General features: G+C 43.3%; 1 protein-coding gene across 1 annotated transcript in view; it reads left to right on the top strand.

Annotated features, from left to right (window-relative positions):
• BOC (BOC cell adhesion associated, oncogene regulated) overlaps positions 1-15,824 on the top strand; it is a 261,869-nt gene that overhangs the window by 60,299 nt on the left and 185,746 nt on the right. The gene's annotated exons all lie outside the window — the stretch shown is intronic.

Genomic DNA, 15,824 nt, shown 5'->3' with positions numbered 1-15,824 from the left:
CACCCTAAAGTTGGAGAACCACGGGGTAAGTGAAGGGCTGGAAGCTTGGCAAGCAATCAGAAGGTTCTTAGGGTCAAGCAGTTTGTGGTAAAGAAGGAGGTTGGACTCGACTCTCTGTATAGGAAACACAGGAAGATGGCTTACACAACTGTGTTTGGGATTGGAAGGAAAGGCAGCTCAGAGGGACTGCGGCCTGGGGTGTCCAACCAAAGGATGAGATCTCAGCAGGAACCATAACACTTTGTACAACGGCACTGTTTGCAAAGCCCTGCCCCAGGCAACCTCTCAGACCTCACAACCTCAGACTGCCTTCCCTCCTCCACACTCCCAGCCCCTCCCCAGATTCCAAGACCCAGGGGTGCCTCCAACCCCATTGCAGCCTGGGACGTCAGCAGACTGCACCGCCCACTCTGTTGCCAGATGAGAGCAGCAGGGAAGTCTGAGTCTCCTGGCCTAGACTTGTGCAAAGAGGGCAGCTCTGCCAGGAAAAGGGTCCTAGAAGGGTAGTCTCAGCCATGCTGCTTTGAGATGCCAGTGGAGTACCTTCTCCCTAGCACTTTCCTTCTCCCACAATAGGATTCCCAAGAGCCAGAAGGTGAGATGGGGGGAAGGCAGTCTGGAGGGGTGGAAACAAAGGAATTTGGAAGTCATCTGTATAAAGGTAGTTTTTTTTTAAGATATCAAAAAAAAAAAAAAAGGGAAAGAGAGAGAAGTCCAGGGGTTTCAGAGAGAAACCACATATTCAGATCTATAAGAGGCTAAAGAAGGAAAAGCAGGCACAGTTAGGAGCCAAAGGGGTGGTTAAAGTGCCCTGTTAAATATTTCTACTTCCATTCCACGAACAATAATTGAGCACCTACTGGGTTCCAGGGACTCTGCTATACTCTGAGAGACAGAAATGCATAAGACGCAATTCCTGCCCTCCAGGAGCATTTGAAGAAAGACAGAAGAAAATAGAAAAATTGTGCACATTCCTTCCAAAATGACATCTGAAGAAGAGGAGAAAACAAAGCAACTCCCAAAGTTCTTTTTTAAACACTTGACTTAAATTTGATGTTTGGAGTTCAGCAAAAAGGCAGAGTGCCAATGATCCATTCCAAACCCCTCTCGTTTACACGCACCTACATACATGCACATGCGCACGTGTACACACACACACACACACACACACACACACACTTCAGCAGCAGTCGTGTCCTTGTGGAGCTGGCCAGGGAAGGATCCGCCTTCCAGTGGCCGCTGGCCCTGCCACAGGACTTCAGTCTTGATCAGAAAAGCACTAGAAATTCATTAAAGAAACAAATCCTAGAGTTTCTGGTATGTAAGCCAACTCCAGCCTACCCTCCCTTCCATGAGGTAAAGGCAAAGGAGCCTGACAAACACAGATCTAATTTCCTGTGAAATGCACAGGGGCTTAGAAACTGGGAGAGGAGCAGGATTTAGACGAATACATTTTGCATTTTATCACACAAGATACATAAAACCCTTTTGTCGTGTTCACTAGGCCCAAGGCCCCCTTAGTTTCATCCATCCTTGACTGACACCACATCTTGTCTTGAGCTCAGCCCTTCAGATCCCCCTCCCTTTGGGCTGCCTCTCCTTGGGGAAGAGAAGTTAAGGCAACTTCGTTGGTGTGGTGGCTGGGACTTAAGTCACATGCTTCCCAAGATACCTGTCCCAGTGGTCACTTGCCCAGATCACTGTCCCACTTTCACACTTTCTCTAAATGTGAGCCAGTCAGTTATTAGGCTGGGGCAAAATGGAGACCCTAAAAGGGGCCCCTTTGTTACTCTTCATGCGTCAGCCCCCAGGTACTCCTGGTATCTGTTCTCTTGCTCCCTGAGGAAGAAATGAGTTTTTATTCCCTCTCAGGTCTCTGCTGATATTTATTTCCCAGGTCAGTTCCAAACAGTCAAATGAATTTTTCGGAAAAACTACAGCTGGAGTTGTCAGGGTCCAGGTAACAATATTAAAATAATCGAGAGAGGAAAAAATCTCAGAATCCCTTGGGTGTCTTTTTCACAAAGTTTTCTTCTGGGCATCCTTACACACTCAGGGTTATTCCCTGTTTCCCTTCTGTTGTTCTCCTTGGCCATCTTCCCTGCCACTTCTTTTTTTCTCTGTATTGCTCCCCAAAGCGCAAGCTATGTGTGTATGATCCTGAACAAAGTTGATTCCAGACGTTTTTTTGTTTGTTTGTTTGTTTTTTAAGAATGTTCCTTAGACAAAAAAAAAAATGTGGCTGCAGCTGGAGGCTGCTGGGATTTCTGTGCCTTGTTTTCATGCATGGCCCCTTTCATGAAACCCAAGGGAATTCATGGGGGTGGGGTGGAGGAAAAAGAGGGGGAAGAGAGGCGTGAGCCTTTACACCCAAAGTGGGACCGCCGAAGAATTTACAGCATCTTTTCTGGAGACCGTTAAGGTTTATTGCCCTAGTACCAGCAGCTACAGTGCTCCGTGGCGCTCAGAGCTGAGCCCGTGCCAAGGATCCCCTAGCTCGCTAAAGCTGGCAAGAGGCCAACTCTAAAGCACGTTCACTTCAGGAAGAGAGAGGGAGCTAGCTTCATCGGGAGGTGGGTCGGAGGAGAGGGAGAAACCCAGAGAGAAAATAAGGCATCATCAAGTCACAGCTGCGGCTCCGCAGTCAAATAAAACTGACTTTGGGTGACTTTCCACCGTTTACTAGCTTCTGGTATTAAACAAGTGATTTAACCACTCCAAGGCTGAGGTTTCTAATCTGTAAACCGGAGCTCATAGGAGCACCTAATTTATTGGATTATTGTGAGGATTAAATAAGATAAATCCTGTAAAGAGTTTAGTACAGTGTCTGTACACAGTAAAAGCTTAATGTGTATTATTTTACATTGATATGATTATAAATAATGACATTGCAGGAAAGGAGAGGCCACCAAGTTCACACTTTTTCTAAAGGTGAATGTGTATAACGAGACGTAATTTCTTTCTTACCTCTAAACATTGCCTTCTATGGCAACTCTCCCAGCCACGTCTGCTAGGTACCTTGGGTGTGAGGGGAAAGACCAGTAAAAAAAAAAAAGAAGAAAAGTGAGAGAAAAAGAAGAGATGATGATAGCGAAGGAGATTTATAGGGAGAAATAATTGGAAAAAGACATGAGAGAAAACTAAGTGAAAGAAAAGAAAATGGAAATTGTCAAAGATGGAAAGAATTTTTGCAGCTGGATACAGACTAAGCAGGAAATGTGGATGAGAGGCAGAGGAGTCTGGAAACGTGCAGGGCTTGGTTTGCCGGCCAATGAGTCCTCTGGGGAGGTAACGACTCCTAAAAGCCATGAGCCTGCGGGTATTTAAAAAGAACCCAAGCAGCAGAGCAAACCTTCCTGCAGGACATATAACCCCTCTGTATACTTTCTGTCAGTCACAAGCCCTCCTTCCCAACCCTCCCCTAGCCGTAGGTGGATGCCCCACCTCCAGCTGCAGTCTCACACCTGCAGACTTTACTGTAATCCTGAAAGACACTTGGTTCTCCAAGATAACGTTTGACACTTTGTGCTTTGGGTGGCTGTGCCGCAGAGGGTTAAATTATCCCGTGCCTGGGGCTTGCTAAATGCTCCATAGTGTTTGTTGAATGAGTGAGTGAATGAATGAATGAGTCATGTTGAGGCAGGCCTACGTGACTGCTAAAGGCTACAGGGTTTCTTCCTCGGGGCTGAGGGGGTGGAAATGTTCTAGAATTAGATAGTAGTGGTGGTTGTACAACTTGTGAAGGTACTAAAATTGCTGAATTGTACACTTTAAAATGGTGAATGGTATGGTATGTGAGTAATATATCAATAAAATAAATATAAAAGCATAAGCTACAGCCTTAGAGAAACAGTCACAACTAGCGCTTATCTTCCAGTTTGCTCTTGACATTGGGTCCTCTTCCCATCCCTTTGCTCCTTCTCAGAACATAAGGACAGAATAATTACCTTAAAAAGTCTTTTCAAGTTTTCCTTGGATTTTCAAGTTCCCATGACACCTAAGTGAGACCAAGGTTGCTTAGATCTCATAGAAACGAGGTGGCTAAAAAGGAGGTGCACAGCCTCCTCTGGAATATTTCTCCAGGAGCTGTGTAAACGTTTCATGCATGGACACCAAGATTCACTCTCTTAGTGAACCCCTTCACATCGTCCCAGCCACCGAGGCTCAGCCGCCAAGGAATTCTGGGAAATCAATGGCACTGTTACCTCATCTTAATGCCTTAAGTGCTTTTATGAAACACCTTATCTTCCCTGGCAGTCAGGGGCCTTCAAGTGAGCAGAAATGATTTTCCAGATGGGGTGAAGTAGAACAAAGTCCAGCAGTATATTCGTCTGCTCTTTCCACCTCCCCACACAGAGGACCCATATACACAGAGCTGTCTTCCTGGTACTGGAAGTTACTGTTCGCTATGGACACTTCCGTTTTGTGAGATCGTGTGGTTAACGTATGCACAGCACACTTCTCAAAGGATTTTGTGTGGAGCTCATTTCAGTGGCTTGTTTAGTACTGGCAAGGGAAACTCCTAAATCTTAAGCACTATTTAATACATCAGTAGCAGACTTTTTAGACAAACAGGATTTCAGTTTCGAGGGCTGCTGTCTGCTCTATTCCTATCAATTAAAGAGGGAATGAGTCCATATGTGTCTGCCTCCCGCTCTAAGGTTTGGGCCAAGTACTGGGTCTCCGAGAAAAACTGAAAAAAGCAGGCTATCTTCTGTTTCAAGTTCCTTCTCCAGCATCCAATCATGAACAGAATAAAAATGTGAAAAAGTGAAATGCTACTTAAACCTAATCTTGAACAAAAGAAACAAACATTAACATCTTCATTCACTTTCTGTGAACTGAGAGGCCCTGAGAGTTTCTGAAAAGTCCACCCAATCATTCTTCATAACTTGTCATGACTCACTGAGAATCTCAGTTACCAAGCCTACAAAGTGAGATTTGATCTTGATCTTAGGTTCCTGGTGTTGTCACTACCAAGGCCCCCATTCCTCTATGTTGGCAATGATGTCATCAGCCAACCAGAGCCTCAAATCCCCGTGAGCTCTCAGTGCTAACAACTGAATTGCCTGACATCATCATCAGTTGGGGAGTTTGTTCAAAGTTAAATGTATGATTCCTTTTAAACTTTTAAAGTTGTTGAAGTACAGCTTTTAGAACCACTATTTTTGTCTTTGAGTGTCCCCCACCTGTTCAAGGACCCCAGATTGAAGCTTCACCAGATAATCTGTGAGGCTCTTGTCAGCTTCAGGATTCTCCAAGTCTAGAAATCTGAGGGTGAATGAGTAAGTCATGAGTGATCTGGATTTGCCCCTCCTTTCGGCCTACCCTGAAGATTCTCCCTGAAAAACAGAATTGCCCACTGGCTGGACTTTCCACTCAGAACCAGCCATTACTGTCTCTTCATAGTTAGGGTAAAACAATGCAAAATCAAGGAAATGGTCATTATTTGGATTTAAATCCAGGTTGTTGATTTCCTCCAAAAGCCTTTGGTCTAGAAATTTAAGGGGAACAGCTCCTTCTTTGTCTTTTCTAACAAACTTTGTGACTGTAGGAGATGAAGAGAGAGATTATTATCTACTGCGCCCCAGGTAGTAAACCATAAAACTCTTGAGTTCATTGAAACCCTAGAGAATGCTTGCACAGAGGGAAACAGCCATGCAGCTGAAATTCAAGAGAAAGGCAAAGGAAGAGAAAGAAAGATGTCCAGGAACCCAGAGATGCTCTAGCTTCTTTCCCCAGTGCCTGTCCTCTTGTAAGGGGCAGAGGCCTAGATCCCACACTCAACCCCTCTCTCGTATACCTCTTAATAGTGTGGTTTTCTAGACACTGTGGGTGGCAACCATTTATATTAAACCTCCATTAGTGCAGAAAATCCAGAGTAGTGTTCTTTGCTCTAAAAAAAATGGCACTGATGTCAGCAGCCCTTCTCTCAGTGGCCAGCATGGTTGCTTTTGCAGTCTCCAGTGTCAGCAAGCTTGCAGTGTGGCTTATGTTGTCCTCTTTTATTAAAATGCTTACTTTGTCACTGCCTAATTTTTAAAGATCAAGATAATTTTTTTCCCTCAAGCTTAGGAGCCTTTGCTAACTTTGGGAGAGGACAGTTCCTCCGCATATTCATTAGTGATCTAATTGACTTACCAAGAGTACTTTATACCCCTCTTTGGAATCTCAAGAGAAGACAGAATGATAGCCACAAATTGTATACAGTACTTCCCCCTTATTCTCAGGGGATACATTCCAAGACCCCCCAGTGGATGCATGAAACCACATTTAGTACTGAACCATATATTTACCATGTTTTTTCCTATATATACATACCTATGATAAAGTTTAATTTATAAATTAGGCACAGTAACAGATTACTGACAATAATAATAAAATAGAACAATTATAACAATATACTGTAGTAAAAGTTATATGAATGTGGTCTCTCTCTCTCAAAATATCTTACTGTTTTGTACTCCCCCTTCTTCTTTTAATGACATGAGATTTTAAAATACCCATGTGATGAGATGAAGTGAGGCGAATGACGTAGGCATTGTGACATAGTGTTAGGCTACCACTGACCTTCTGAGGATAGCTCGGAAGAAGGGTCATCTGCTTTGGGTGATCCTGGGTCTTCACACCATGATGATGTTGATGGTTGGGGATCCTGGTGGTACGGCACAAGATTTCATCATGCTTCCCAGAACGGCATGCAACTTAAAACTTATGAATGGTTTACTTCTGGAATTTTCCATTTCATATTTTTGGACCACGGTTGATCATGGATAACTGAAACTGCGGGAAGCGAAAGCACAGATCGGGGGGGACTGGTGTACTTTTTATTGCCCATCACTGTTCCTTGCGCTTCTTTCCCAGAGCACCTTAAACATTGTTGTTCCCTTTCTTTAATGCTCCTTCAAGAAAATGCTTCATGTTTTCAGGTTGAACATGTTATTAATTCAGGAATGTTTGAGCCTCTTCCCAGGAAGTTAACCCATTTCCTGGTGGCCCCCAGCCAAGTCTTCGTTTGGATATTATTTGCATATTAAGTTGATTTTGTATTGCTCCCCCAGAGAAATTGGAAAATCATTCAAAGAACTTCAGGAAGTTAAGCATTCTTGAAACACTGGCTTTTATTCATCATCACTGTCATCATCATCTCTATCACTGTGCTTTTAAATCCTTCTATAAATAAATAATCAAGTGGACTTCTGATGTCAGAAAAGCAGAAGATTACATGCTGTTTTCCACATTTATTGACAGTGTGTTGGAGCCTGAATGTGAGGCAAACTCAAGTTTACTCATATTTTAAGGAAGTAAGTGTCACTCAGGACATTTACCCTTTCCCTTCCACTCCTGTCCTGGGTAGCATCTTCAAATCTGAAGATGAAGGGAAAGTAGAAACAACTTGTAAACCCTACGTCATGCTGTGGACTGTGTCTGGGTTATTTCAGTAATTCTCACCACAAGCCAATGAAGCTGGTGTTATCATAAACTTCTCACTTTTTATTCACAATTGCTCAGAGGTAACCACTTTGTCATTTCAGTTTGTACAGAGCTCTTACGTTTGTTTGTTCCTCCCTCTATCCCCACAGCTGCTCCCCTTTAACCACCACACCCCATAGGCAACATGCTTAATATGTCTTTAATAAAGGCACTCTTGCAATAGATATTACCCTGTGTGCATGTATTTTTATTTACATAATGGATTCCAAAACATTTTTTTCACATTTTAATCTCTGACGTAAGGATGCACCTTGCAATCAACGGTAGGTCATTTGACTGAAAGTAAAAGAGTTTTTACTTTCTTAGTCAAAGCACAAAATAGTGGTGCCTAATACAGTAAATGATATTTAGATTCAGTGAAATTTATTTATTTATTGAAATAGTTGATTTACAATGTGTTAGTTTCAGGTGTACAGCAAAGTAATTCAATTATATATATACACATACAAATATATGTGCTTTTTCAGATTCTTTTTCCTTATAGGTTATTACAAAATATTGAGTATAGTCCCCTGTGCAATACAGTAGGTCCTTGTTGGTTATCTATTTTATATATAGTAGTGTGTATATGTTAATCCCAAACTCCTAATTTATCCCTCCTCCCTTTCCCCTTTGGTAACCATAAGTTTGTTTTCTATGTCTGTGGGTCTATTTCTGTTTTGTATATAAGTTCGTTTGTAACATTTCTTTTAGATTCCACATATAAGTGATATCATATGATATTTGTCTTTCTCTGTCTGGCTCACTTCACTTAGTATGATAATTTATATATCACATCCTACTTCTTACATTTTCCCCCTTGGAATACCAGTTTAAGACCGTGCATGTTGCCATGTGTTCATCTCTTCTGTTGCTTCTAATTGCTGCCCAGCACTTCAGGGTGGTCCTCCATTGTACTTTGTCTATCCAGCTTCCTGACACCACAGACAGTACTAGAATAAGCATCCTTGTGTCTGTTCCCTATGGCATATTGTAAGCATTTCACTGGAATAGTATGTCTAGGGCTAAAATTGGCGGGTCATTGTGTTTGTAAATATTTATTCGGCCAAGTAGAGCCAGATTGCTTTCCAGAATGGCTACACTATCCATGTTTCATCAGCAGCATATGAGGGTCCTCTGAACCCACATCCCTGCCAACACTTGGCATTATCTAGCTTCCTCATTTTACATTTGAGAAAAGGAAGCTTGGCATGAGTGGATCCTCTTCCCTTTTACCAAGAAGAAGTAGATGTAGCTTGGGGTACTGGAGCCTAGACTATGCCAAGATGCCTCTATGGCCACATAGAAGAACCATGTGGTTTCTTACTCTGCATTTCCTCAGTCAGTTAAGTATGTCCCTTACCCTGTCTGGGCATCAGTGTTCTCATCCCTTAATTAAAGGAGCAATATTTGATGATGTCCAGGGTTCTTTCCAAATCTATAATTCTCCAACTCTGAGCACCCTTTTGTCCATCACCAGCAATTGCCTCTGCCTCTAACAGCATCCAGGTGTCTCTGTGGGCTTCAAGATGTTGGAAATGACAGGCTGTTCTTTGTACCTTTTCATCTAAGTGACAAAAGCACCTAAGGAATAACCAAGCACCCACACTCAATGCTATCCGCTTTCATACGAACCTCCTCTCCCAGTCTCCGCACCCTCGACTGAGACAATGCCCAGAAATAAAAGACAAGGTACACAGTGTACTTTTGCAAAGTCCAAGAGTATGTTAAATTAGGCTTTGTTCCAGTCTGAAAAGTTTTGTTTCCCCTGTTCTGAGGGATGAGGGATGGATCACATTATTTCTAAGCCAGAGTCCAAATGCAGAAATGACATTACCCAAACTGGGAGAAGCCAAAGGTCTCTCCTCAGCCATTTCGCGAATAAGGGATGGAGAACTGATATGAAGTTGGGGGTCGCTCTGAGAGGTTTCATGGCTAAATATTCACTCCCCACTTATTTCTCTATACTGGATAAGCTTCGGCAGACTCTTCTGGCTTCCAGCCACTGCCTGAAAGGACTGTGAGTGCAAGTCCGTGTATACTAGCCTCTCCAAGATTCGCTTCTGACATCTCCCTCAGGAAGACCAGCCCTTCTTGAGCCTCATAGATGGGGCAGTCGCTTTCCACCAGCAATCTCCACGTTTACACCTATCAGCCCCTTCCCATGTCACATTCTTGTCAGGTATTCAAATCTCAGAGACCTGGAGAGGCTGTCTTTGGTGCTGAGTTTCAGCTACCTGTTCTCAGGGAGAAAGAGATGAAGTGCACCGGTGGCCACAGAGGGACATTCCAGGGTGAGAGGTCTCAGGTCCTAGGCTCTCGTCCTCTGAGCTGGTATCTCTTCTGTCTCCTCTCTCTCCTGAACCCATATGGTTCCATTTTGAATACCCAGTACACCGCTGTCTATCCCAGGGTTGTAAAGGGCAGGGTAGGAATCGTTACTGAGGGGTACTCAGTGAGATGCTCCTGTGTAATTCAAACATCTTGTTATCCTAAACAAAGGACTCTTAGCTGGCTGTTTTGCTCTTGTCCCAGTGGGCCCCTTTGTCAGCAGCAGGATTCAGTCTTCTACCTTTGATAGCCAAGTTGGGATATTTATTTTACTTTGCTATGGCCCAAGATCTGCTTATTGGGAAGAGCCGCTTAGCCAGTTTGCATCAGCTCTGCTGGGATCTGGATGGGAAATTCAGTATCAGCCCACATGGAATATTGTTCTGGCTTAGCTGCAGGATTAGGGTTCAGAGTTCCAACATGCTTGTCTTCGCTTACTCTGCAGGGTCATTGGTAGGACATGTGGGGCCCTGTACCACTCAGGCTGGTAGGGGAGTACTCAGGTCTGGGACTTAACTGCTTTTTTTTAACTTTAAGTAATAGCATGTTATAGCAGAAAAAGCAGTTCCCGGGGAGGTCCAGACTTTATCGAACTCACTAACTGAGATAAGTGAACATTATAACCAGCCTCATCGGTTCATGTCAGGTTTTTGACCAAAAGAGTTTTGAGAAAAAAATGTTGTGATTTTTAGAGCTCCTTTTCAGATGTGGAAATTACAGATAAACGATTATGGAGCTAATTAATGGAAAAAGCGTACTAAGCCTTCGGCACCAGAAGGACAGAGATTCAAATCCTTTCAGGCTGATTTTGGGGAAGTCACTTAATTGCTCTGAGGTTCAGTTTCCTGAACTGGACTGAACTACCACCTTGTCGTATTGTTTGGAAGATTAAATGAGACATGGCATGTGCAGCATAGGTTAAGTTAAAAAAAAATAACTTAATTTTAGGATATGTGGAGGGAGGGATGAGGGATGAACTAGAGCAATGAAATGTTGGAAGAAACAAGAAACAGATTTGGGGAAGGCAGTGAGCCATATGGAAAACCTTAATTTGAGAGTGTGAAGGAACAAGGGAAAGAAGAGTCTGAAGAATGGAAACTTGCTAGTGGGCTAGGTAGGCTCCGGGGAAGGCCAGAGCCTCTAAAGTAGGTGCCTTGAGCTGTATATAACCGGAACATAGTGCACTGGAGCTAAGGGTTGGGCGTAAGGTACAGCAGGAAAAGTTGAGACACCACTTGGGGACCTGCCTGTTGGATATATAGAGAACCAGTCAGTGTGTCTCTCAGCATCGAGCAAGTTTTTCCACTAGGAGCACCTGCCTCTTACTCACCTGGATGCATGTCTACCCTGCGATTCCATTGCACTTGGAGCCAGGTGACTAAATTCATATTGCCCAAAAGCCCCCAAACGGAAATGAGAAGTAAATGATGACATTTGTTATACAGTGCATGCCTACCCAAAGTGCCAGACACTGGGCTAAGGCATTTTAAACCCATCACCTCCTTAAATTCTCACAGCACCATGAGGAATGTATTATTTTCCACATACCATAGATGAGGAAACTGAGGCTCAGAGGTGTTAAATGATTGCCCAAGGTCACAGAGCTAGCAAGTGGCAGAGCTGGAATCCACCTCTAAGTCTGATTGACAGCACGAACCACTACAATGCACTTCCTTACTGCTGGTAGCAAGAAATGTCATAGATTTTATATGAGAAATCCCTAAGCTCTCAGACACTGGAAGTGGAAGGCTACAGTGGTGGAGCTTTTGTGGGAAGGACCTTGGCCCCCTTCACCACAGTCCTTCCTCTCCACTGGCTCCCAGCTCCCAGCTGATGCCCACTAGGCACAGCAATCACAGGGAACCCACAGTCCTTTTAATGACCCACAAAAATGTTTTAATTTGTCATAAAATCAGAAGAGAAAAACTAATATAATTTATTATATTCAAAGAAGTTATAAAGGATAATTTTTAATACTTTTATGTGGAGGAAAGGGTACACAAAAGGCCCACGAAAACCATAATGCAGCCCTGCCTGCTTTCTTAAATAATCTAGAAAGTGTATGGTGTGTAATTGCAATCCTTGCATAGCACCACCTCCTCTTTCATTCATTTGGGGAGTTATATCATTCTAGAAATCCTTAAGTAGGGAACATGCTTTTTTTGGCAGGCTGTTCTTTTCAGCTGACATAAAAGTTGATACAAATATATCTAAATACTCAGATATACAAATGTGACCAGATACTTAAAGCTTAATATTCACAAGCTATACCCAAGAATTGTGTAGCCCAACTTGTCCATGGACATAGATTCATAAGCACCATGGGGCAGCCCTAGAACCTGCACTGTAAACATAATCACCAACACACCCAAAGACACACACACACACACACACACTTCTCCAACAATAAAACAAATAGACAAGGAGCCAAGAAGATCAAATTACTATCCCATGAACAGTTAAAAAGAGAAAAATCCCAGATTTGCAGTCCAATCTGTGGTAGGTAAATAAAGGATCAAGAGGGGGTGGGAAAAAGAATAAGGCAGTGCAGATTGAGCCAATGCGTTTATTATCATTATTTTTCAAGGTCCAAGACCAGAGCAGTTATTAATGATGGCTCTCAGAGTCTCCCCAGTTAGGCATCCCCTGCTCTTTGAAGGATTCCAGATCTGTACAAGCCAGTAATAACATCAGATTTGAGGATTGAGTTGGGGGTCAAGACAAGGGGAGAAGGGGAGGGGGTAAAAGCTCTGTGAGGGGGTCCATGATTAAAGACAAGCTCAGAAACAGCTGAAAAGCCAGAAAGGAAACTATCTCCTTAATTGGACCCCTTTCACCTCTTTCTTTCCCCATTCCACCAACAATTCTCCTCCCTCCACAGAATGTACCCAGGCAAAACATTTGAAAGGGATTATCTGCCCTGGTCTTCAAAGCCAAGTTAGTTTTGGTTAATTGGGGGTGAAAATGTGAGGCAACCTCTGAGCAAAGATACCCTGAAGTCCTGCCTGTGTAGAATCAACAAATCCCAAACTCATACCGGTAAGAAGATGTATACTCACAATGGAGCCTCAGGCTTCAACATGATTCCTACAATATTCATTTACCTGGAATGTTGGGAGATTTAGGTATTTTGGTTCACTAATTCATTCCACAAAGATATAATGCCACCTATTGAAATAATAATGATAATAATAAAGTGATAACTCTGTGCCTGTGCTAAGTACTTTATCTGCAGTGATCTCATTGAATCCTCACAGCTCCATGAATTAGGCACTGTTATTACAGAGAAGGAATTGTACAGACGAGGAAACTGAAGCTTGCAGATGTGAAGTAATTTACTCAAGATCTAGGAAATAGATCAGGTGCACTGTAACTCAGATCTCTCGTTGTGTAGTTTACATTGTGGGTTTTTTTCTCATTACTATTCATCATTTAAGGTTCTTTCCAAATTTTAACTACTAGAAATAACATGGCAATGTACTCTTTGTACATAAAGTTTTTCTCTTATTCCTGGTCTTTTTTTTTTTTTTTTAAGAAAAAATTCACAGGAGTAAGATGTCTGGATTAAATGGTTTAAATATTTGTTGACTCTCACTATGTATTGCCAAATTGTATTTTTAAAGGTTTTGCTCATTTACACTGGGAACCTCACCATACAAATGACCCATTTTTCTCAAATCCTTTCAGACACTGTCTGTTTACTGATGAGATTTGGCTGCTCTCTGGCCACCATTCCACGATCAATGGCAAAGGTTCTCAGGAATGCTATTTTAGTGGCCAGTAGCATCCCAAGGCTGTGAACATGCTGGATTATAACAGGCTGTATGAAGGCCATTACCTCTTACCCCATCTCCCATCTGTTGGCCAATACCTATAATTCCACCATTAGGGACTCATCCTTTTGGCTTAAGGTTTAGAGTTTTCCTAAAATGTCCCCTGGAAGGTGTTACTTTTAAATGGCTATCAGTTATTTATATTCGGTGTTGAAGGAACAGAACCAGGTTATTTTGAGAAGGAAAGGAAGCCAGGGCACAGTGTTTGGAGTTCTGGGGGCATGGGGTGGGGAAGGGGATTTGGGGAGGGACTGAGAGCCAAGAAGAAAGGTGCGGGCTTCCCTGGTGGCGCAGTGGTTAAGAATCCGCCTGCCAATGTAGGGGACCCTGGTTCGAGCCCTGGTCCGGAAAGAACCCACATGCCACGGAGCAACTAAGCCCGTGCACCACAACTACTGAGCCTGTGATCTAGAGCCCGCGAGCCACAACTACACAGCCCATGAGCCACAGCTACTGAAGCCCGTGCACCTAGAGCCCATACTCCACAAGAGAAGCCACCACAATGAGAAGCCCGCGCACCGCAACAAAGAGTAGCCCCCACTCGCCGCAACTAGAGAAAGCCTGCACGCAGCAACGAAGACCCGATGCAGCCAAAAATAAATAAATTAAATAAGTAAATCTATAAAAAAAAAAAAAAGAAGGTGCAAGTCTGTTCCCTCCCCTACTAGCCAAGGGGACACTTTGTTTTTCCTCTCCAGTGTTGTGCATAGGAAGGTAGTTTTCATTTATTCCTTTATTCATTCATTCCACAAAAATTTTTTTTGAGTGCTTAATATGATGTAGACAGCATTACAGGTGCTGGAGAGAGATACATCTGTGAACAAAACAAAGTCCTTGCCCTAAGGATTGCTTACGTTTTAGTAACAGGAGACAGTCAAACAAATAAACATATAATGTGTCAGGAAGTAATAATGCTGTAAAGTATTGTTTCTAAAGAGGAAAATTGTCAGAAGCCAGTCTCTGAGAAGGACTCCAGGGATAGATAATCTCCAGACTCAAGGATGTGGGGCATATATGTGAGACTGAGGGATATGGCAGGAAAACAAAAATTACAGACAAATCACTAGCAAACAAGGCAGCTTTCTGACTCTTATTAGACAGTACTCTAGACCCCCTTCATTTCTCCCAACGAAGATTCATGATTTTAGTCACCAGATCCCTCAATTGCTGTAAGAATGTGAAGGATGTGTGTAGATAGGGTGCTATTGTTCTGTGTGTGGATCCAGTGTATTGTTCTATAGCGAGAGCAGCAGAGCTCTTTCAGGCTTCCCTCTGACAAGTGCCTGTGGTGAGAAGGCTGGAAAGCCTTGGAAGTTAAGACTCTACCTAACCCGCTGCTGTGGAACTTGGGGCAGGCCCCTAACTGCTCTGCCCTGGGCCTCAATCAAGTCCAATTAAGCAAAGCGAGGAGTTTAGACTCTAGAAAGAAGGTCTCCATGGTCCCTTCCAGCCCTGGTCTTTGTCTTCGACCTCAGCTTGCATTTCTGCCTGTGAGCCTTCCAAGTAAACAGCAGGATTAATCCATCAGCTCAACTGGGCTGGGAGAGGAAGGGAAGCAGGCAGAAGAAGTATCAATGGTATTGCACTCCAGTGAGCACTGAAGAGGTTCCATTCATGGACCAACAAAACCTGGGAGAAGCCTCGGACTTAATCTGCCAAGGAGGCTCCAGCAGTAGGAACAAAGGAAATCACAGCCGTATTTGGCAATCCAGGCACAGCTTCTGTGTTCTCCCTGAGACCTGAGCCCACCAGCTCCCCCAGTGCACGTGCGCATGCGGCGCACGCACGCGCGTGTGCGCGCGCGCACACACACACACACACACACTGTGGGATTACTGGTTTCCAGAAGGAAAGGGGAAGACAAAGAGGCAAAGACACGGCACCTGAGGAGTTAGGTGATAGCTGATATAAGAACCTCATTTTAACTCTACCTTTTAGACCAGGTTGTAGGAGCACTTGTAATTTAATTTTATAAAATTAAGATCCTTTTTACACTTAAAAACGAAGGAGCACTTTGATGAGGTTCGAAATGAAACTGTTGCCTGGACTTCTGCATGAAACCTTTTAGGGTCCTGAAGTAATTTACGTTTCTTAACACATTATGGCGGTTACAATACTTTGTGCCTTTCCATAGAACCTCTAGCTAGGCATTTTAAAAAATATTCCGACACCTTTCTAGTGAAGTAG

This window comes from Pseudorca crassidens, chromosome 5 (genome assembly GCF_039906515.1).
Source record: "Pseudorca crassidens isolate mPseCra1 chromosome 5, mPseCra1.hap1, whole genome shotgun sequence".
Taxonomy (NCBI): domain Eukaryota; kingdom Metazoa; phylum Chordata; class Mammalia; order Artiodactyla; family Delphinidae; genus Pseudorca; species Pseudorca crassidens.
This window is presented reverse-complemented; position numbering and strand designations above follow the sequence as displayed.